The 16,932-nt window shown below is 35.9% G+C and overlaps 1 protein-coding gene across 1 annotated transcript in view; it reads right to left on the bottom strand.

Annotated features, from left to right (window-relative positions):
* LOC135220918 (protein artichoke-like) overlaps positions 1 to 16,932 on the bottom strand; it is a 175,485-nt gene that overhangs the window by 41,931 nt on the left and 116,622 nt on the right.

The raw sequence follows: 16,932 nt of genomic DNA, 5'->3' as shown, positions 1-16,932 counted from the left end.
ATCGTAACTTTCAGAATTTATCGTAGTAATAAGCCTAAGATAGGAGGGGAATACTGTCAGGATATGCAGAAGGGATAACAAGTACTTAAAGATGTGATATGCCTGTACTTCACCATTTTCGGCATCCACATCACGAATTTCTTGGCAATCCTGTATTTTCATATCATACTAATGTTTTCTGCAAGAGAGAGAGAGAGAGATATATCTTTTATTTACCGCCAGAAACACTGCTACCAATGACAAAAATCTTGCACAAATTCTTTCCGTGTTGAATCTAGGCGGTAATCTGTTGTCTCTTTAATGCTTTATTTATGCTGAGAGAGAGAGAGGTTCTCCAATGGTTTCACTTCTCTGGAGACCAGGGTTCCTAAGCAAGACCGGCCCCTCGGAGAAGCGGGGAGCGAAAAGGCAAGGACAGCGTTTTGTTTCTTGGATGGAGCTTTTCTCTCTCTTGCAGGCTCCCCATTGAATCGCTAATTACAGGGTACGGCGAAGTCTACACGTCCACGAAAACAAAGGGTGGACAAAGTACTTCCGAATACAATGGACATGCGATGGAGTATGAAAATTTATTATACGTAACTTACATTCGAAGTTTGTTGTATTCAACGTAATGTGCTGCAATAAGAGAATTTTGAAGCCTTTTACATTGGAAATAAAATGTTCTTAACGGCAGAATTCATTAGTGGCTTTTGAAAATTCTGTAGTACATCGAGCCCTCGTCATTTTGGGTGCGAGTTCCGTAAGAATAAAGCGTATTGGTATTGAATTGCTGTCTTTGCACTGGGCTGTCTTTTGTGACACACGAATTAGTTTGTGAAGCGTTTCACATGAAGTTTGGCCAACACTTCTATTCTTTTTGCTGTTCTTACTTAACACCAACAGAGGTATTTCCGAAAAAAAACCCTTGTTTATAAACGCATCGTCCCTTGCATCAAACGATGAGAGAGAAGAGAGAGAGAGAGAGAGAATCCGGTTTCGAAGGAACCACAGAAAAAAAGCCAGAAAAGAACCGGTCAGGTTTTCCGGCGCAAGAATGTGTAAAAGAAAAGAAAAAAAAGTGTGTGTTTGTGTGAAGGATCGAGGACCCCCTCCTCTCCTCTCCTCTCCCCAGCAAGCCGTTGAACCTCCACATCACGTCCCAGCTCCATCCAACAGACGGCACTTTCATTGATAGATACTTCGATCACAATGCCGCTTTTCCATGAAACAAAAGGAGTTTATTATAAGCTCTATATATTTTACCGAGCGCAGAATGACTCCCTGTGCTGTTCACTGTACACTCTCACCTCATAAAAGGCAGTGAAGCTCAGCTTACGATATTCAAACCTTTATATTGAATGCCATAAACACTTGTATCTAATCATTAATGACTCCGTATACTAGAAAACCACCTTCAGCTCTAGGAACTTCGTTCCTTAAACTACTTCACATTTAAAACGCCTCTGACTTCCAGCTCGGATAACGAGAGAGGCATGAAAAAATGCCACCAAACTGAATATATACATGCTGGAATTTAGTTATGCTAAATGAATTACGCTAAAATATGAGTTGCAACTTGCAAGTGATCAGGAACGAAATAAATTTCTAGTCCAAAAAGAAAAAAAATGAAGGCAGCGTAATAATTCAGTTCAGCGAACGGAGAAGGAGGAAATCACATCTAGGTGATAATGGGTAAATTCATTTACTAAGCCGAAGAATTACAACTCTAATAATATGACAATTTTCTGGAACAATCCACCTGAAATCACTACACAATATTGACTTCACACAATAATATTGCGTGAAATTAAATAACGCAATTAGAATTTATATAATGCATTAATTCAGTTTTAAGAATTGATATAAGGCACTACAGCGGCAAGTTACATAAGCCTAAAGCGATACAATTTCGTTAAGTTAACGACACTAAGCTGGAGATCTGAATCATTCGGCTCAGAGACCTGTTCTTCCAGTTTACTTTCTTCTTTCTTTCTCTTTATTTCTAAACATTTTTCTCTTCGACAAGAAAGCTGAAATTGGAAGGATAATCCGGTTTCACAGTCGATAATCTGCGTTCATGACTTATATTGCATATAGGATGGGAATACGATTTGAAATAAGGTGGTACTGTGATGGCATAGAAGAGTTACAAATGGAATTATAGTCATGAAAAAATGAATGATGTATAAAGAGCTTTCCCGTATGGGTTCTGCGCTTCATACTTCTCATAAGGAGCCTTGTAACACTTAGCTAAAAGAAGCAATGAGACACAGTACCAAAATAGTACGTGTCAGTTGTGGAGCAGCTTTGCGATCGGTGGACGTGATGTCATAATTATCTGTTTTACTATCAGCAGTAAAAGTATTAGTTAAGTAGGCATTGGTAATTATCTATTTTAACCTGAGTTTATGCCATGAGGCTTATCGCTATTATATCCCTACTGCTTATTACAATATACGTATGCGGGAGAATGAAAGAGCACCCAGTCCAAATTATATATTCGGGTATTGCCATTTATAAATATGAGAGAGAGAGAGATACCTTTATATATATACACACTATATATACGTAGCCTATATATAATATAGAGATTCCTTATATATACGTATATGTATAGTGTGCATGTGTGTGTTACATGCAGTGAAACCCGTCTCCATATAAAGAATATTGATTGGAAGAAACGCAACACATGAAAACAAGATTCCAAGGGTACTCGAGTCTAGGCCTAGCACCGCCAACATCCGGACTTGGACCACTCGAACGGACTCCACGGCGTGATTTCTCTCTCTCTCTCTCTCTCTCTCTCTCTCTCTCTCTCTCTCTCTCTCTCTCTCATCAGATGCGATTTATTGCTGTTGCAACACCCTCAAAGCCCCCTGCCCCCTCAGTCTCGGACAATCAGATGAGAGAGGCCGAGAAGCAACAGCGCGAGAGACAAGGAATTCTTACCCTCTAGCATATTCTTGTTCCACTTTCTCCCTCCGTCTCTTTCTCTCTCTCTGTCTCTCTCAAGAACACACAGGTACGCGTATATCGCCTGACCGTTGATCTCTCTCTCTCTCTCTCTCTCTCTCTCTCTCTCTCTCTCTCAGCAGTTTCAGTCGTTGGTTCACCAATCTTGCCGAATCGTGTGAGGCAGCGCGATATCTCCTCTATATTCTGACAACCCGTCCAAAAAAAGAATACTGCATTGACTATTTTTATCCTACTTTCCCATTGTACCAGAAAGCGATAAAATATTCATTCCGGTTTTTATACTTTTCATTGTTTTTTGGTAAAACTTGGATATTTTCCCTGCTACATTTTCATAAAACTAAAAAATTGTCCCCCCTTTTTTTTTTACTTTCTCCTACAACCTCACCCATTTAAAAATGATTTTTTTAACGTCATTCCTCATGTGTCCTCTTTGTCTTCAAAACGGTTAAATAAATTTGACTTAAAAGGTCATGTAATTTTTGTATGGATGACATGTAAATATAGTTGCAACTATAGAGCACATGAGAGAAAAAAATAGAATGAATGCATAAAATAACCAGTATTAAAGTTCTTATTTTTATTAAACTATATCTCTATGTGCAATGTGTCTTTGTCTTAATCTATTATCACAGTGTAATTGGGTACTAAACCTAGTATAACGTTATTTGGGACTGAAATGGTAAGAATTAGGGTTAAAGCAGAAACCTGCCTTTATTCCAAATATCTTTCAAGGCTAAATTTCCACCTTAATACATCACTTTTGTCAGATTAGAGTCAGAACACCTGGAGTCGTATTGTCATTGAGCAATCAGGAAAGTTGAAGTAGGTTGCTTCGTACCATCAACATATCTGGACATCGTTTCTTTTATTCTAATTGATACAGCAACTGTGGTATTTTTTTAACGCAAAAATAACCCATTTTCAGTTAGGAAACTAAATATATTCTATTTTTATTTAAATTTACGTCCTTCGTTATGAAAACTCGTTGCAATATCAGTTCACGCCAGGATCTCATTTCTTCTTTATTTTTTATTACCAAGTCCTCTCACAAAAGAGAATTCAAACGAATGGAAAATCACCCCTTAAAACAAACTTCATCCCTTTTCTGTACTCAACTACTCCCTTCAAAACTTTCAAATATAATTCACTGACAGCTAAGACGCCTCTCTCTCTCTCTCTCTCTCTCTCTCTCTCTCTCTCTCTCTCTCTCTCTCTCTCTCGGTGGCTCCTCGACGGTAAAAGATCAAAATCAAAACTAACCTTCTTATACTGAACCGTGAATTTTCACGACATTCAAATAGTATACTAGTTTTCCTCAGGTTTCCCGCTGAGCCTTAATTCCGTTTCAGTTTTATGTCGTTGGCCAAAAAGTAGATTTTAGGCAATAATATTAAGAAAACGAGGGAGCAGCGCAAGTTGCGGTAAATGTAATAATTTCGGAATGAATGAAATTGGAATAAAAAAAACAGCAAGCCATTATAGTCACTGGTTCTCAGAAAAGTGATAGCTGGAATAAACAGCAACGGTTTGAGCAAGTCTTAGTTATAAAACAAAAAAGTCACTGAGTGAAGGATACCCCGACAATTTATAAATTGACGAATTTTTTAGAAGAAAAGATTAGCCATCGATATACCTTATTTTTATCATCATCAAAAGAATTTGAAAATTGAAATGAAAAGCCAAAGCAAGTGTAATGAGTGAAAATAAAAAAAAAACTAGGAGTGGAGAGTTGTAAAATATAAACTGGATAAGTTAGTAAACGGAGGAAGAGCAATAAGGAAGAGTAAATACTGAGTAAAACGACAGTATTCAAGGAACAGCTGAAATAACAAGTACTCTTCGCCTTCAAGTGACTGTTGGCAATGATTTGCGGAATCATGAATCGTTGTGAGATTCGCCACTCAGATCAGAAGACACAGGCACACACAGGGTGAGTCACCGACGTCAATAGAAGTGCGGGTCATTCAAAAGTTCCTTTGAAAATATCCCCAATGCCATCGGACGCAGGAGGGGCACGAATGTGAATGGGAGTGTTTGGGCGTGGGTACGCGCGATAATGCCCAGGTGGGTAAAATTACGAGGGCGTCTTAAATGCCACATAAGGGGCGATGCAAAGAGGAATAACAATGGAAGTGAAAGTGGTGATAAATGTTGAATTCTTGAAAAAGGGCACATGGGGACGAGACTAAATTCGGAACCCCAGCAACTCAATTCTTAATTAACAATAATTGCCATCAACAACAAGTCATTCTTAAAAAATCAGTCATATATATATATACTATATATATATATATATATATATATAAAATTAAAATGGATACTTTAGTATTTTTCTTTATAATTAAACATTCATTATTCTTTTTTAGTCACATTATAAATACGGCATCAAGCAATTCCCATTTTCCGCATGTATGTATGTGTAATATATATATATATATATATATATATAGGATATATATATATATATATTATATATATATATATATATATATATATATATATAATATTACACACACAGAAAAATGAAAATTACTTGATGCTGCATTTATAATGAGAATAAATATGAATAATGACTGTTTAATTATTAAGACAAATACGAAAGTATTAATTTTAATTATTAATTTTAAACATAGTAATTACCAATGTGGTGAAGAAGGCAAAGGTAGCTCGTGCAAACCTAAAACAAGCATCTCTGCTTCAGACGCAGGGTGAGACAGAGAGGACGACCAATTTTGGAAATTTTACAGTCATTCACTTTAGTTTCAAACAAATTTTATTGATCATCACTGTGTTCACATTGAATTATCATATGACAAATTTAAGTTTGGAAAACAATATCCTTCGCGTGGTGTCCGTTTTCATGAATGCCTTTCTGAAGGCGTTGCTCTGTCCATTTGGCAACTTCCACGCAAATAGCTTCTTTCAAATCTCCAGTGTATTGGGCTTACGCTCATACACACGTGCCTTGAGGTATCCCAACAAGAAATAATCACAAATGGACAAATCAGGGGACCGAGGGAGCCAAGGAGTGTCAGCAAACCTGGAAATGAGGCAGTCAATGGGTCGGTGACCCTTTTGCTGTGCTCGTATGCGAAAAACTTCACTCGTCATGATCTGTTATTATTTAGTTCATAGAATAAGATTACTTCACCACTCAATGAATGAATTCTCTCCATGTTGTTGGTTTTCATATTTCCTTTGCAAAATGATTCTATTCCGGTCATAAATGCATATACCTCCATAGTAAGGAAAAGAGAGCGAGAGAGATATTTTCTTTCTCCTTCTCTTTTTGAGAGATGTTTTTTAAAACCTCCATATACAATAGCTCACGCTAACACACATGGTACAGAGAGGGAGAGAGAGAGATTCGGTTTTCAGTCTTTTCTGCATATTTTTCTTATTTAAAATCCTTTATTATTATTCACCCATACATTTAGTTCTCCAGTAAAGTAAAAAAAAAAAAATTATGTTAATACAGGTAACCCAACTGCTACGCAGATATTCAGAAAGTTGTCTTCTGTCATATCTTCTTTCCTTCTTTCGCAATTTCATAAATTCCTGTGGTTGCTGTCCCCGGCACTACCAACACCCCATCCCCTCCTAGACCTTGCTTTGATTGAAGGGCTACATGAACGTTGATTTCTCCAGCCGCTCTCCTTACACGGCTTTCTCTCTCTCTCTCTCTCTCTCTCTCTCTCTCTCTATCCACACATACACACTCACACAAATAATACATAATATATACCATATATATATATATATGCGTGTGTAGATATATATATATATATATATATATATATATATATATATATATATATGTGTGTGTGTCTGTTGTGTGTGTGTGTGTGTGTGTGTATTATAAAGTTAACAATGGTCAGGCTTCTACCTTACATGGAAAAAGTTGAATGTCACGAGCCCAAGGGTCTAGCAGAGAAAGATGCATTGTATGAAAAAGGTTTCCAGCAGAGAAAAATGCTCTGTATGGAAAAATAAATAGTCTAGTCAAAAACTGACTACATAAGAGAAACAGAAATGAAAAACAAATGGTAAAATAATTGAAACTACAAAACAAGTTTCATTTGTGCCTTGTTGGAACTTCTAAAGTTCCAACATAATTCGGCCACAGACGGAACAAACCTAGAAAACTGCGTGGTCTTGAACTCACAAAATAAAATGCAGGACGTTTAGAGTGAACTGCACATCATGCATTATGTAGTGGGTGGATCGCATAGTCTGGGAAGATCTGAATGCGTAGGAGCAGCAGCATTATGAAAAATTTTATATAGCACATAAAGTGAGCCAGTCGAATAACAGGGCCAGCTATTAATACCAAAACCTGAAATAAGGTATTTGATATAATTAAAGTTTAAACTGAACAATTTCAGATGTGAGTCTGCTTTTGAAGAGCAAGAATGAAAACAGTCAAGAATGACACATAGATCTAGAAATGAGTTATATACTACTACATACAACTCATTTCAAATTCTAAAAACATCTTCGGTGTAAAGATCTAGGTGGAGCAGGATCCTGTGTCTTAGACCATGAAAACACACATTGAATTATGTTATGGTTCCAATTCATTCTTCATAATTAGCACCATGCACTAACTTTAGCTAAATCTCTGCTGGAAGATTATTTAGCCTCGGTTCTACAATCACGTGATGGGTTCGATACAAATATACTATGTAGCATCATCTGCACGCCTAACCAACTTGTTTTGCAAAGCAAACCACATACCATGTATAATATAAATAGCGTTGAAACAAGAACACAGCCTTTTTTAACAAGAGAATACATCTTTGTAGTCACCATGCTGCCCATCATCAATTAACCTATAATTTATTTAAAAAGATTTAATAATACTTAGAAACGCTACTCCAAAGACAGGGATTTGTCTGAAGAACTGGTAACTGAGAGAAGTCATCAAAAGCATTCAGGGTCATGCGTAATCCTAACTGCTAACCAGGGAACAGATGAGTATTTTCAGTATTTGCTTTCAGACGTTTAGCCAACTGAAGTTAAAAGCTGTATATAACATTGGAGTTATAGAAACTGGCCGGTAATCGGTAGGGCATGAGGTACCATCCACACTTTTAGGTAATGGTGTATTACAATTCCCTATTCTCCAACGTGTATTAAAAAATCTAGCTAACTTAGTAAGATACGTAAAGTAACTCTGAAACTAAGCGATCAGCAATCGTCACAAGAAGTAAAGGAAAAATACGCATCATGGTAAGGGAAATGATTAGTTTTGCTGCGGGACTGAAAACCTCTGCCAGTCAGTTTAGCACCTGGAAAAAAAAGGGACAACGCGAGGTTAATTTTGCTGTCACAGACATCATACAAAAGGATTTCTTTTTCACTTTGGATAGTGAGTGACACAGCCAACTGCTCAAGACTTACGAGGCATAGTTGACAAAAATTGAAGATTTGAGAGTAGCCCACCAATTTGTTTCAGAGTTTTACCTAACAGTGTTCCTGATTTAATAGCATTGCATTCATTTTCACCTGACTCTGAAACGTTCTGAGCCACATGTTAGGCATAACAACTCTAGGGCAAATCAGACCTATTCTTTTCCCAGAGATGCCAAACTTTGTCTTTAATATGGTAGTTCACTACCTAAAAAGATTTGCCTATATGTTAAATTGAACAAATTTTCATTCAAATGGAAAAAATGTAGTTAAAAAAATTTTTTTTTATTAAAATGCACTAAAATTGAAAAATAAGTTTTTTGAGACACCAGGATTTTCTTAAAATTAATCATGTCTAAAAAATAAAAGAGTGGGAGCCAGACATGGAAGGAAATGCTACAAGTAAAGAAATATATATTTTTATCTCTTGTAACATTTTCTTAAATGTGTGGCGCACGTTATAATTTTTTTAGACATGATTAATTGTAAGAAAATCCTAGTGTATAATTTTTTTTAGACATGATTAATTGTAAGAAAATCCTAGTGTCTCAAAAAATATATTTTTCAATTTTTATTGCGTTTTAATCATTTTATTCTTTTGTTTTATACATTTTAGTTTTGACAGAAATTGTAACCGATTTTTTATTGTAGTTAACGAAATTGATATCCTTTCGAGCCAATAAAGGTTATTTACCGATTCAAAGAACTTGTGGAAAATTCGAAGAGTTTCAACAAATCCTCATATACTGGGAGAGGTCACTGTAGGATCACTAGAGGTCACTGCTGACCTACTGATCATGTAAGGTTATATTGTCTCCAGGATCGAGTAACCATGCAAAATTTTAAGTCCATCGGACGAAGGGGTCAGGTCGAAAATTGAGTTACAATATGTGACTCAGACAAACAAACGAACAAACACAAAAGCAAGCTAAATAAAACCTTTTAAAAAAACAGGCTGAGTTAGATTTGCAATCGTGACCAACTCAAGTATGAAAGATAAAGCAAAATGTTATTCAGTCTGATCCTGATATTTATTTTATTTTACGGGAATATTACATATCAAACAGCCTGCTTAGTTTTAATGACTAACGAAATTAGGGAATGATCAGATTATGTGGAGGACCAAACCATGCTTGTTATAAATAAAGAGAACCGGCCAATTACCAGACTTGTATGTGGCCTCATTTATGATTTGCTCACAGCCTAATTCAGCCGCAAAGTCGAAAGCTCTAAGCCAGGGCGATCACTCGAGGAGAAATAGAATTCAACCAATCCCTGCGGCGAACACTGAAATCACCGACAAACAAAACAGGTCTTTCTTTACCTTCCTCTACCTTAGCATACATACATACATACATTATATGTAGTATATATATTATATATAGATAGATAGATATATAGATAGATATATAATGAGAGAGTTTTCATAAAAAAGGAATAAAATATGAAATTACAAGACTGGCAGAGTGAGAGAAAAAGAGAATTCTTTTTATCCACTTCTCATGACGTCTTAAGAGAAAGAGGATGATGATACGAAGTTAAGATGTAGCCACAACTTTATAAGAAAAAGAAATCACTGTACAACAGAACTATTACTGTAACAGTGCATTCTGCACAGAAGCAAAGGACACCTACTTTTCCAAAGCATTTGTAGGATATCAAATATGAGATGCGAGATTCAGTAACCCGAGGCTCTGAAGATAAGAAGATATTGAGCAATTTATTATACAATATCAAATCCTGACAGAGAGTTATGGGGACATTATCTAATTGTTTGCAGTTATCACTGTTAATTTCACAGCATATCCTTGTTGCACCTAGCGGAAACTTTGGCTATTATTAAAATACAAATATACGAATGTATATCAGTATTTATATATATTATACCATATATGTAATATATATATATATATTATATATATATATATATATATGAAAATATGATACACACACATATATATGTAATAAATATATATATATATATATATATATATATAATATATATATATATATATATATATATATATATATATATGAGAGAGAGGGGGCGGCTACAGGAATATTATAAAATGTACCGAGCGCTATACACAAGCACACACACGTATATATCGTATTTCATACAGCTGTCCAACGGAAATCAGCGTCCCAGATATGTATCAAGACTTTTATAACATCATCTAAGAGAAAATGCAAACGTTACTGCTGCATTATTACATCAAGGATATTTAGAAAATATATCTAATGCCTCTCTTAAGTTTCAAAAGCTTCATGTGGAGATGCATAGTAATAAGCGTGACCAACTGTTTTCTCTCCCTCCCATAGTTTCCTTTTCTCTGTGACCATCTATTGCATGCTAATGGATGTTTTCTGACAAAGTTAAGCAGCCGACTACTCTGTCATACTCAGGCTGAGACACTGAACCCGAAGTCAGTCACTGAAAGAAAACGCTTGAGACTTAATTCAACCGGTGTTGGACACAGATTCCTTAAGAAATCTTCTCAGGACAGGGAAGGGGAATAATATCTATTAAAATATATATTACTTATAGCATAGATAATATATAGAGATAGATATATATATATATTATATATATATATTATTATATATATGTATATATACTATATATATATATATTTATATTTATATTTATATATATATATATAAATATATATATATATATATGTATATATATATATATATATATATATATATATATATATATATTTATATTTATATTTATATATATATATATATATATATATATATATATATATATATATAATAAAAAGAGAGAGAGAAACGTCAAAATTATTGAATGGCATGATGTACAGCATTGTCTTATGTTACAGGATGTGCTCTTGGGTTTAATTCAACTTTTCAAACTATTATATGAAAATCTTTAAGCAACCTGCGTCATTTTAAATTTGGAATTTGTACTCTTTCAATGTGTCTTATTAACGTTTGAAGAAAAACATTTCAAAAAAATAAATTAAAAAACAAGAACTTCCATAGAATTCTCGTAGTTCTTCCCCTCCCACGTAAAATTTTCCCTGGTTTCTGTCACACCTCAAGTAATCTAAGAAGTCGGCCATTCATTTCCAACCCAGGCGAAAAAATTCTGCTGAGAATATCACAACATATGAGAGCTTTTATACCTCTGGGTAAGTATCAATGAAAGACCGGTTCCTTGGTCTTGGCCTTCATCAGAGATTGGGGGAGAAAGCGCGTCTTGGAGAGAGAGAGAGAGAATAAGCAGATCCCATAGGACCAAACCTAGAAAGAGTGAGCGGGGAGGGAGAGACTACCAGGTAATGGCTTCCATATCGACACACCAAAATTACAGACCGGATTGAGCCGAAATGCAATTTTTCTTAAGATCTAATGCGCGGTTGTTAAAATTTGATTCTCATTTTGGATCGGCGCATGGTAATTTCACACTGGCATCGAAGATAGTGAAGCATAACTAGGTAATACACCTCTTTTTATGAATATACTGTTCGTAAAGCTATGATTGAGAGTATATTGATGTGGTCGGAGATGGGAAAAAATGGCCGATGACTTCAAAATTTATTATGGCAGCATGAAGGAATAAATTCAACTTACCCGTATCAGTGTATCAGTGAACTCTGAACGTGTAAAATACACCCAAACTCTGCTGTATTCTTAAGAGTTATATATCTTTCCCACTGATACACCTTCCTCCCCTTAGAGAAAATCCCCTTTCTTTGACTGCTGATGGCCCAGGCCGGGATCTAACAGCAGTCCTTGCAAAATCAAGCTTAATGATCTACTTAAGAGCTACATCAACTGCTATGCGAGACAGTGGACATCCCTTTAGTCATTAAATGTTTTATTAAATCTTCTCAATTTGGATTAACTCGAAGAATTACAGTGAAATAGGGTGAAATCTACTTTCGTACTGAATTCACTTTTATAGCACGAGAGATAGGAGCTTTTTTCTTTTACTTTTTAATTTTCTTCAAATTGAGGAAAAAAATAAATCTGACAAGTGTCTCCTCGTGGAACCAAATATCTTGACATGTTGAAGGCTTCGATCAAGATATCTTTTCTTATTCATCTTTTTTCTAAAGCTGCTGCGAGGTCACACTGATGGTAGAGTTGGTCCACATGCTAGTAATTCCGAGGCCATTTTTTTCAGCCAGTTTCTTTCATCCCTCTCCTCTACGGGGTCTTCCACACACCCTAGGGCTTTGTCTTCTTGGTATGTAATAGTACCTGAAATTCTTCTGTTCGTCCGTTCGCACTTTTTCTTCTTTTGGTATATGATGGGGAAAGGGTCCCATTAATAGCTAAAGGCCATCTGGTTCTGGTAATACTAGTATGTATATACGACCAATGGAATATCTAATGCCTTCCAGTCTCCCTAATTCATTCTTTGGCGTCGTTTCTGGGTCTCCCTTTTCTTCTCTGGATCCTCTTTCTTTCTCCTTCCTATTCATCGTCATCTCATTCTTCTACTCTTTCTCTCCTCAGTACTATTCACACCCCTAATTCACCCTTCTACTTTCCCTCCTTTTCTTTTCAATTCCATTTCCACTCAACATTGCTCTAGTCTTCCATTCTTCTTTAGTCACATTATTAGCTTTGTGCACCTCTTCTTTTTCGCTCTTTGGCTCCCTTCTTACCACTTTTCGTTCGGTCTGTCCTCAGTCACATACTTATCCTCTACATTCTTTTTCTTCACCCCATTCGCGAACTTCCAAAAACCCTTCTCTCCTCCCCCCCATATGATCCCTCTACACCCCATCTCTGCTATTCCCTTTCATTTTTTAGCCTTAACATCACATTTATCTCTCTCTCTCTCTCTCTCTCTCTCTCTCTCTCTCTCAAGTTTGCTTCATTTCTTCTGGTTAGAATATCGGAATATACAAGCATTTTCGCATAATCATTAAATTTAAGAAAACTTAAATCCATTAGTCTTAAGATAATTCTAGTTGAGAGAGAGAGAGAGAGAGAGAGAGAGAGAGAGAGAGAGAGAGAGAGAGAGAGAGAACGTAAACTCTACGCTTTTAGGCAATGAAGTCGGATATCTTCTTCCCAAACGATCACAGTAAAAATCAACTCGCTTTTGAAACTTCAATAGTTTTAAATCTAAAAGAAAAGAATGGGTTATAAACCAACAAATCCGACGCCCTTAATAATAATAATATTATTATTATTGAAAAAGAAACCCACAAAATCACTTTGCTACTTGTTTACTTCTAATTAACTTCTAGTTACAAAGTGATTTTGTGGGTTTCTTTTCCAATCTTCAGAAGAAAACTGAAGGAAGTTAATATTATCATCATCATCATCATAATCATCATATTATTATTATTTATTATTATATTATTATTATTATTATTATTATTATTATTATTATTATTATGTTAAAAAGAATGGCTGTTTAGCAAATTAATTTTGTATGTTTACTTTTCTATTCCTATTAATCGCTTTTCTGGCTCAGCAATATTATTTGATAGCTGGTCAATATTCATATTGGTATTTGATAGCAAGGATGCGGGAATGTTTTATTTTTATTTTAAAAAACAAGGGATTCGGTTGACAGTTATATCTGGGTCCATTCTTGCAGGGTTCATCGACTGGTATACAGAAAGGCTGAATGACTGGTCTTAATCAAGTAGGATTCGTCTCCATATATGCTGGTATAACTGGTCGTGGCCGGGCAGGGTTCGTCGTCGAGTATTCAGACTGGTATTTTCTATAATTATTATAGTTCTGCTGGTATTTTCCTTCTTTTTTGTCGACGTTTCGACCTCGCAGGTCATCATTAGGACGAGTTAGCAGAGGAATTGGAGAAGCAGTGTTTTAAGTTTCGGCCAGCACGGGCTCTTGCTCTCAGGGCAGCCTGTAATGGGGAGCAATATTGTTTAAGATTAAGCCAACCTTGTGCTGGCACGGGCTCTTACTCCTGGAGCAGCCCGCAACCCATAGAAGCAGTGTCTTGGTGGCGGTATTCATAGCTGCTCAGCCCAGGTGCTCATTTCTCATTGGCTGAGCCGGCTCGGGCGAAGTCTAGGATCCCGCACTGTTGGTCGCAGTTCTTCTCGAGTGCGAACGCTCAGGTGTTCCTGGGGGTAGGCGCTGGAATTCCTGGCATCCTGCAGACGTTCCTGATTGGCTGGCACGCGAAACGTTTTCCTCCGAATCGTTACCATCAAAAGTCTATAAAAGTAAAGTGAAAGAGAAATTCCAAACCCTATACTCGCACAGACCATGATAGTCATAAGTGGTATTCAGCAGCGTGCAACGATCACGTAGCATAGCGCCATATGCCTTACAATCTACGCATTTTTTAGGGCACTCATACATGCAATTGTGTGTGTGTGTGTAGATATATATATACATATATATATATATATATATATATATATATATATATATATATATTATATTTATAATTAAAAAACACTGGTCAAACTGCATGGAAGAGAACAGCTTTGAGAAAGCATATTTTTTCTAGATACCTAGACAATAGAGCTAGGAAGCAGTATTACTAAAGCTTGGTATTACGCAACGAAATTATTTTATGGCCTTGTTATTCTTCTCATAAGAAAAAAATGATTTCTATTGCAATAATAATAGTAATAATGATATTACACACAGGATAGAAATCTTATTCCATGTACCTCGAATACTCAATCCCTCTGCGAAGGCAGTGAAATGGGAAGTTATTTTCATGCTTTGCAAGTGGAGTTTGTGTTCATCATTGCACTAAATCATCGAAAATTAAACACAAACCCTCACCATGTATTGGAAAAACTGGGGCCAGTGGCCAGAATGACTGAGATAGGGATAAGACTTCAGTAATTCAGAGGAAAGAGAGTAAAGGAGAGTGAACGAGACACATCTGCTATTTTGGTGAATTTTCCTGACTGCCCAGGATCTTTACACACATGCAGACGTTAAATGGTTTTGGAAATATCTGGCAACGATAATAGATCCAATTTCACCTATTTTCGGGAAACATTCTTGGTGTGTCTTATGAACTCAAAAGTCACCTGAAGCAAACCATTAAAATGGTTTCTCTTACAGCTGTTCACAAGAGCGTGCTTCCAGCGCTCGCTCTATTTGAAATGCAACAGCAAAAGCCGGGAGACTACAAGCAACAGTCAGTCGCTTTACTTGATACTTTTTTTTCTTTTTTTAAGAGAATGAACTGTCATGACGCTCCAACGCTTTTTGAAAGGCCATTCTACCACCAAATGACGGATGGTCGCGTGAAGTCATGCACAAAAAGTCTTGACACGGATGTTTTTACTTTCATTGTGGTTAAGGAGAAAGATAAAGAGAGAACATTTATGCTTCGATAGCTTCACTTGCATACAAACATCATCAGTATTACAGAAACGTAAGTCGAATTTAAATACAAAGAAAATACTACCAAGTATAAAGCGATGGACATGTAAAAAGAATACATTTTATATGAATATAAACGTAAATGCTTGCGCGTGCGTGCACCCACACTATAGCGTATATACGCAGATGATTATTTTCCACGGCAACAATTAATAAGTGGAATATATATGTGCATATATATAACGGAAGTCGATAAAGAATATCCGAAATATGATATGATATAGTATATTTTCTTGGTGAAGCAAAGTCATTTCTCTTGAGAGAGAGAGAGAGACAGAGACTCATTACCAAAGACCCATTACCAAATACTGTAAGTATAGTAATGGGATTATAATAACAACGCCAGGTTGCAAACGATCAATAATTTAATCATTTACAAGATCATTGCATCATTATTTGTACGAGTAGTGGTACCTACATCATAATCTATAACATTTATCTACTACGTGTTGCGTAATCAAGTGAATACCCAGTGTAAAGGTAATATGCAGATGTCTCTGGCCTTTATGCAAGTGCGTTAATAATCAGTGAATACAGAATACCAATGAAACCGAATCTCTCTCTCTCTCTCTCTCTCTCTCTCTCTCTCTCTCTCGTAGCTCTCTCCTCTCTCTCTCTCTCTCTATATATATATATATATATATATATATATATATATATATATATATATATATATATATATGAATGAGTTTATATAACAGGAACAGTATGGCTAGCAGAAAGTTTATCTTTTTCAGTTATGAATTTATATATTTCCATCGCCTACGTTTCTGGATACAAATCCCATCTTCAAGGCTAAAAACAGACAAAATGAAAATTCTTGCATGAGGAATCAGAGTATTGTGCCCTATTTTAGTCTGATTCCTGATGTATGAATTTCATTTCCTCTGTTTTTAGCCCTAAGATGGGATTTTGATCCCGAAAGGTAGGTGATGGAAATGAATATATAGATTAAAACTGAAAATGCTGAAGTTTCTGCTGGCCATACTGTTCCTATTGAAGATTCGACTTTGTAGAAGCGACAATGCCATTCACTAAGTTTATATATATTTTTCTGATTTAATTCTGATGGCACCTTTCTAAAGAGGAAGTTACAACCATATGAAGAACATTTTCCCATTGGTATTGACAAAACAATGCAATAAAACTAACCTCGGTGTAACTAACAACGTGTTCTCTTTC

Source organism: Macrobrachium nipponense, chromosome 2 (assembly GCF_015104395.2).
Source record: "Macrobrachium nipponense isolate FS-2020 chromosome 2, ASM1510439v2, whole genome shotgun sequence".
Lineage (NCBI taxonomy): Eukaryota > Metazoa > Arthropoda > Malacostraca > Decapoda > Palaemonidae > Macrobrachium > Macrobrachium nipponense.
The sequence above is the reverse complement of the archived record's forward strand: the minus strand, read 5'-3'. Positions and strand labels throughout refer to the sequence as shown.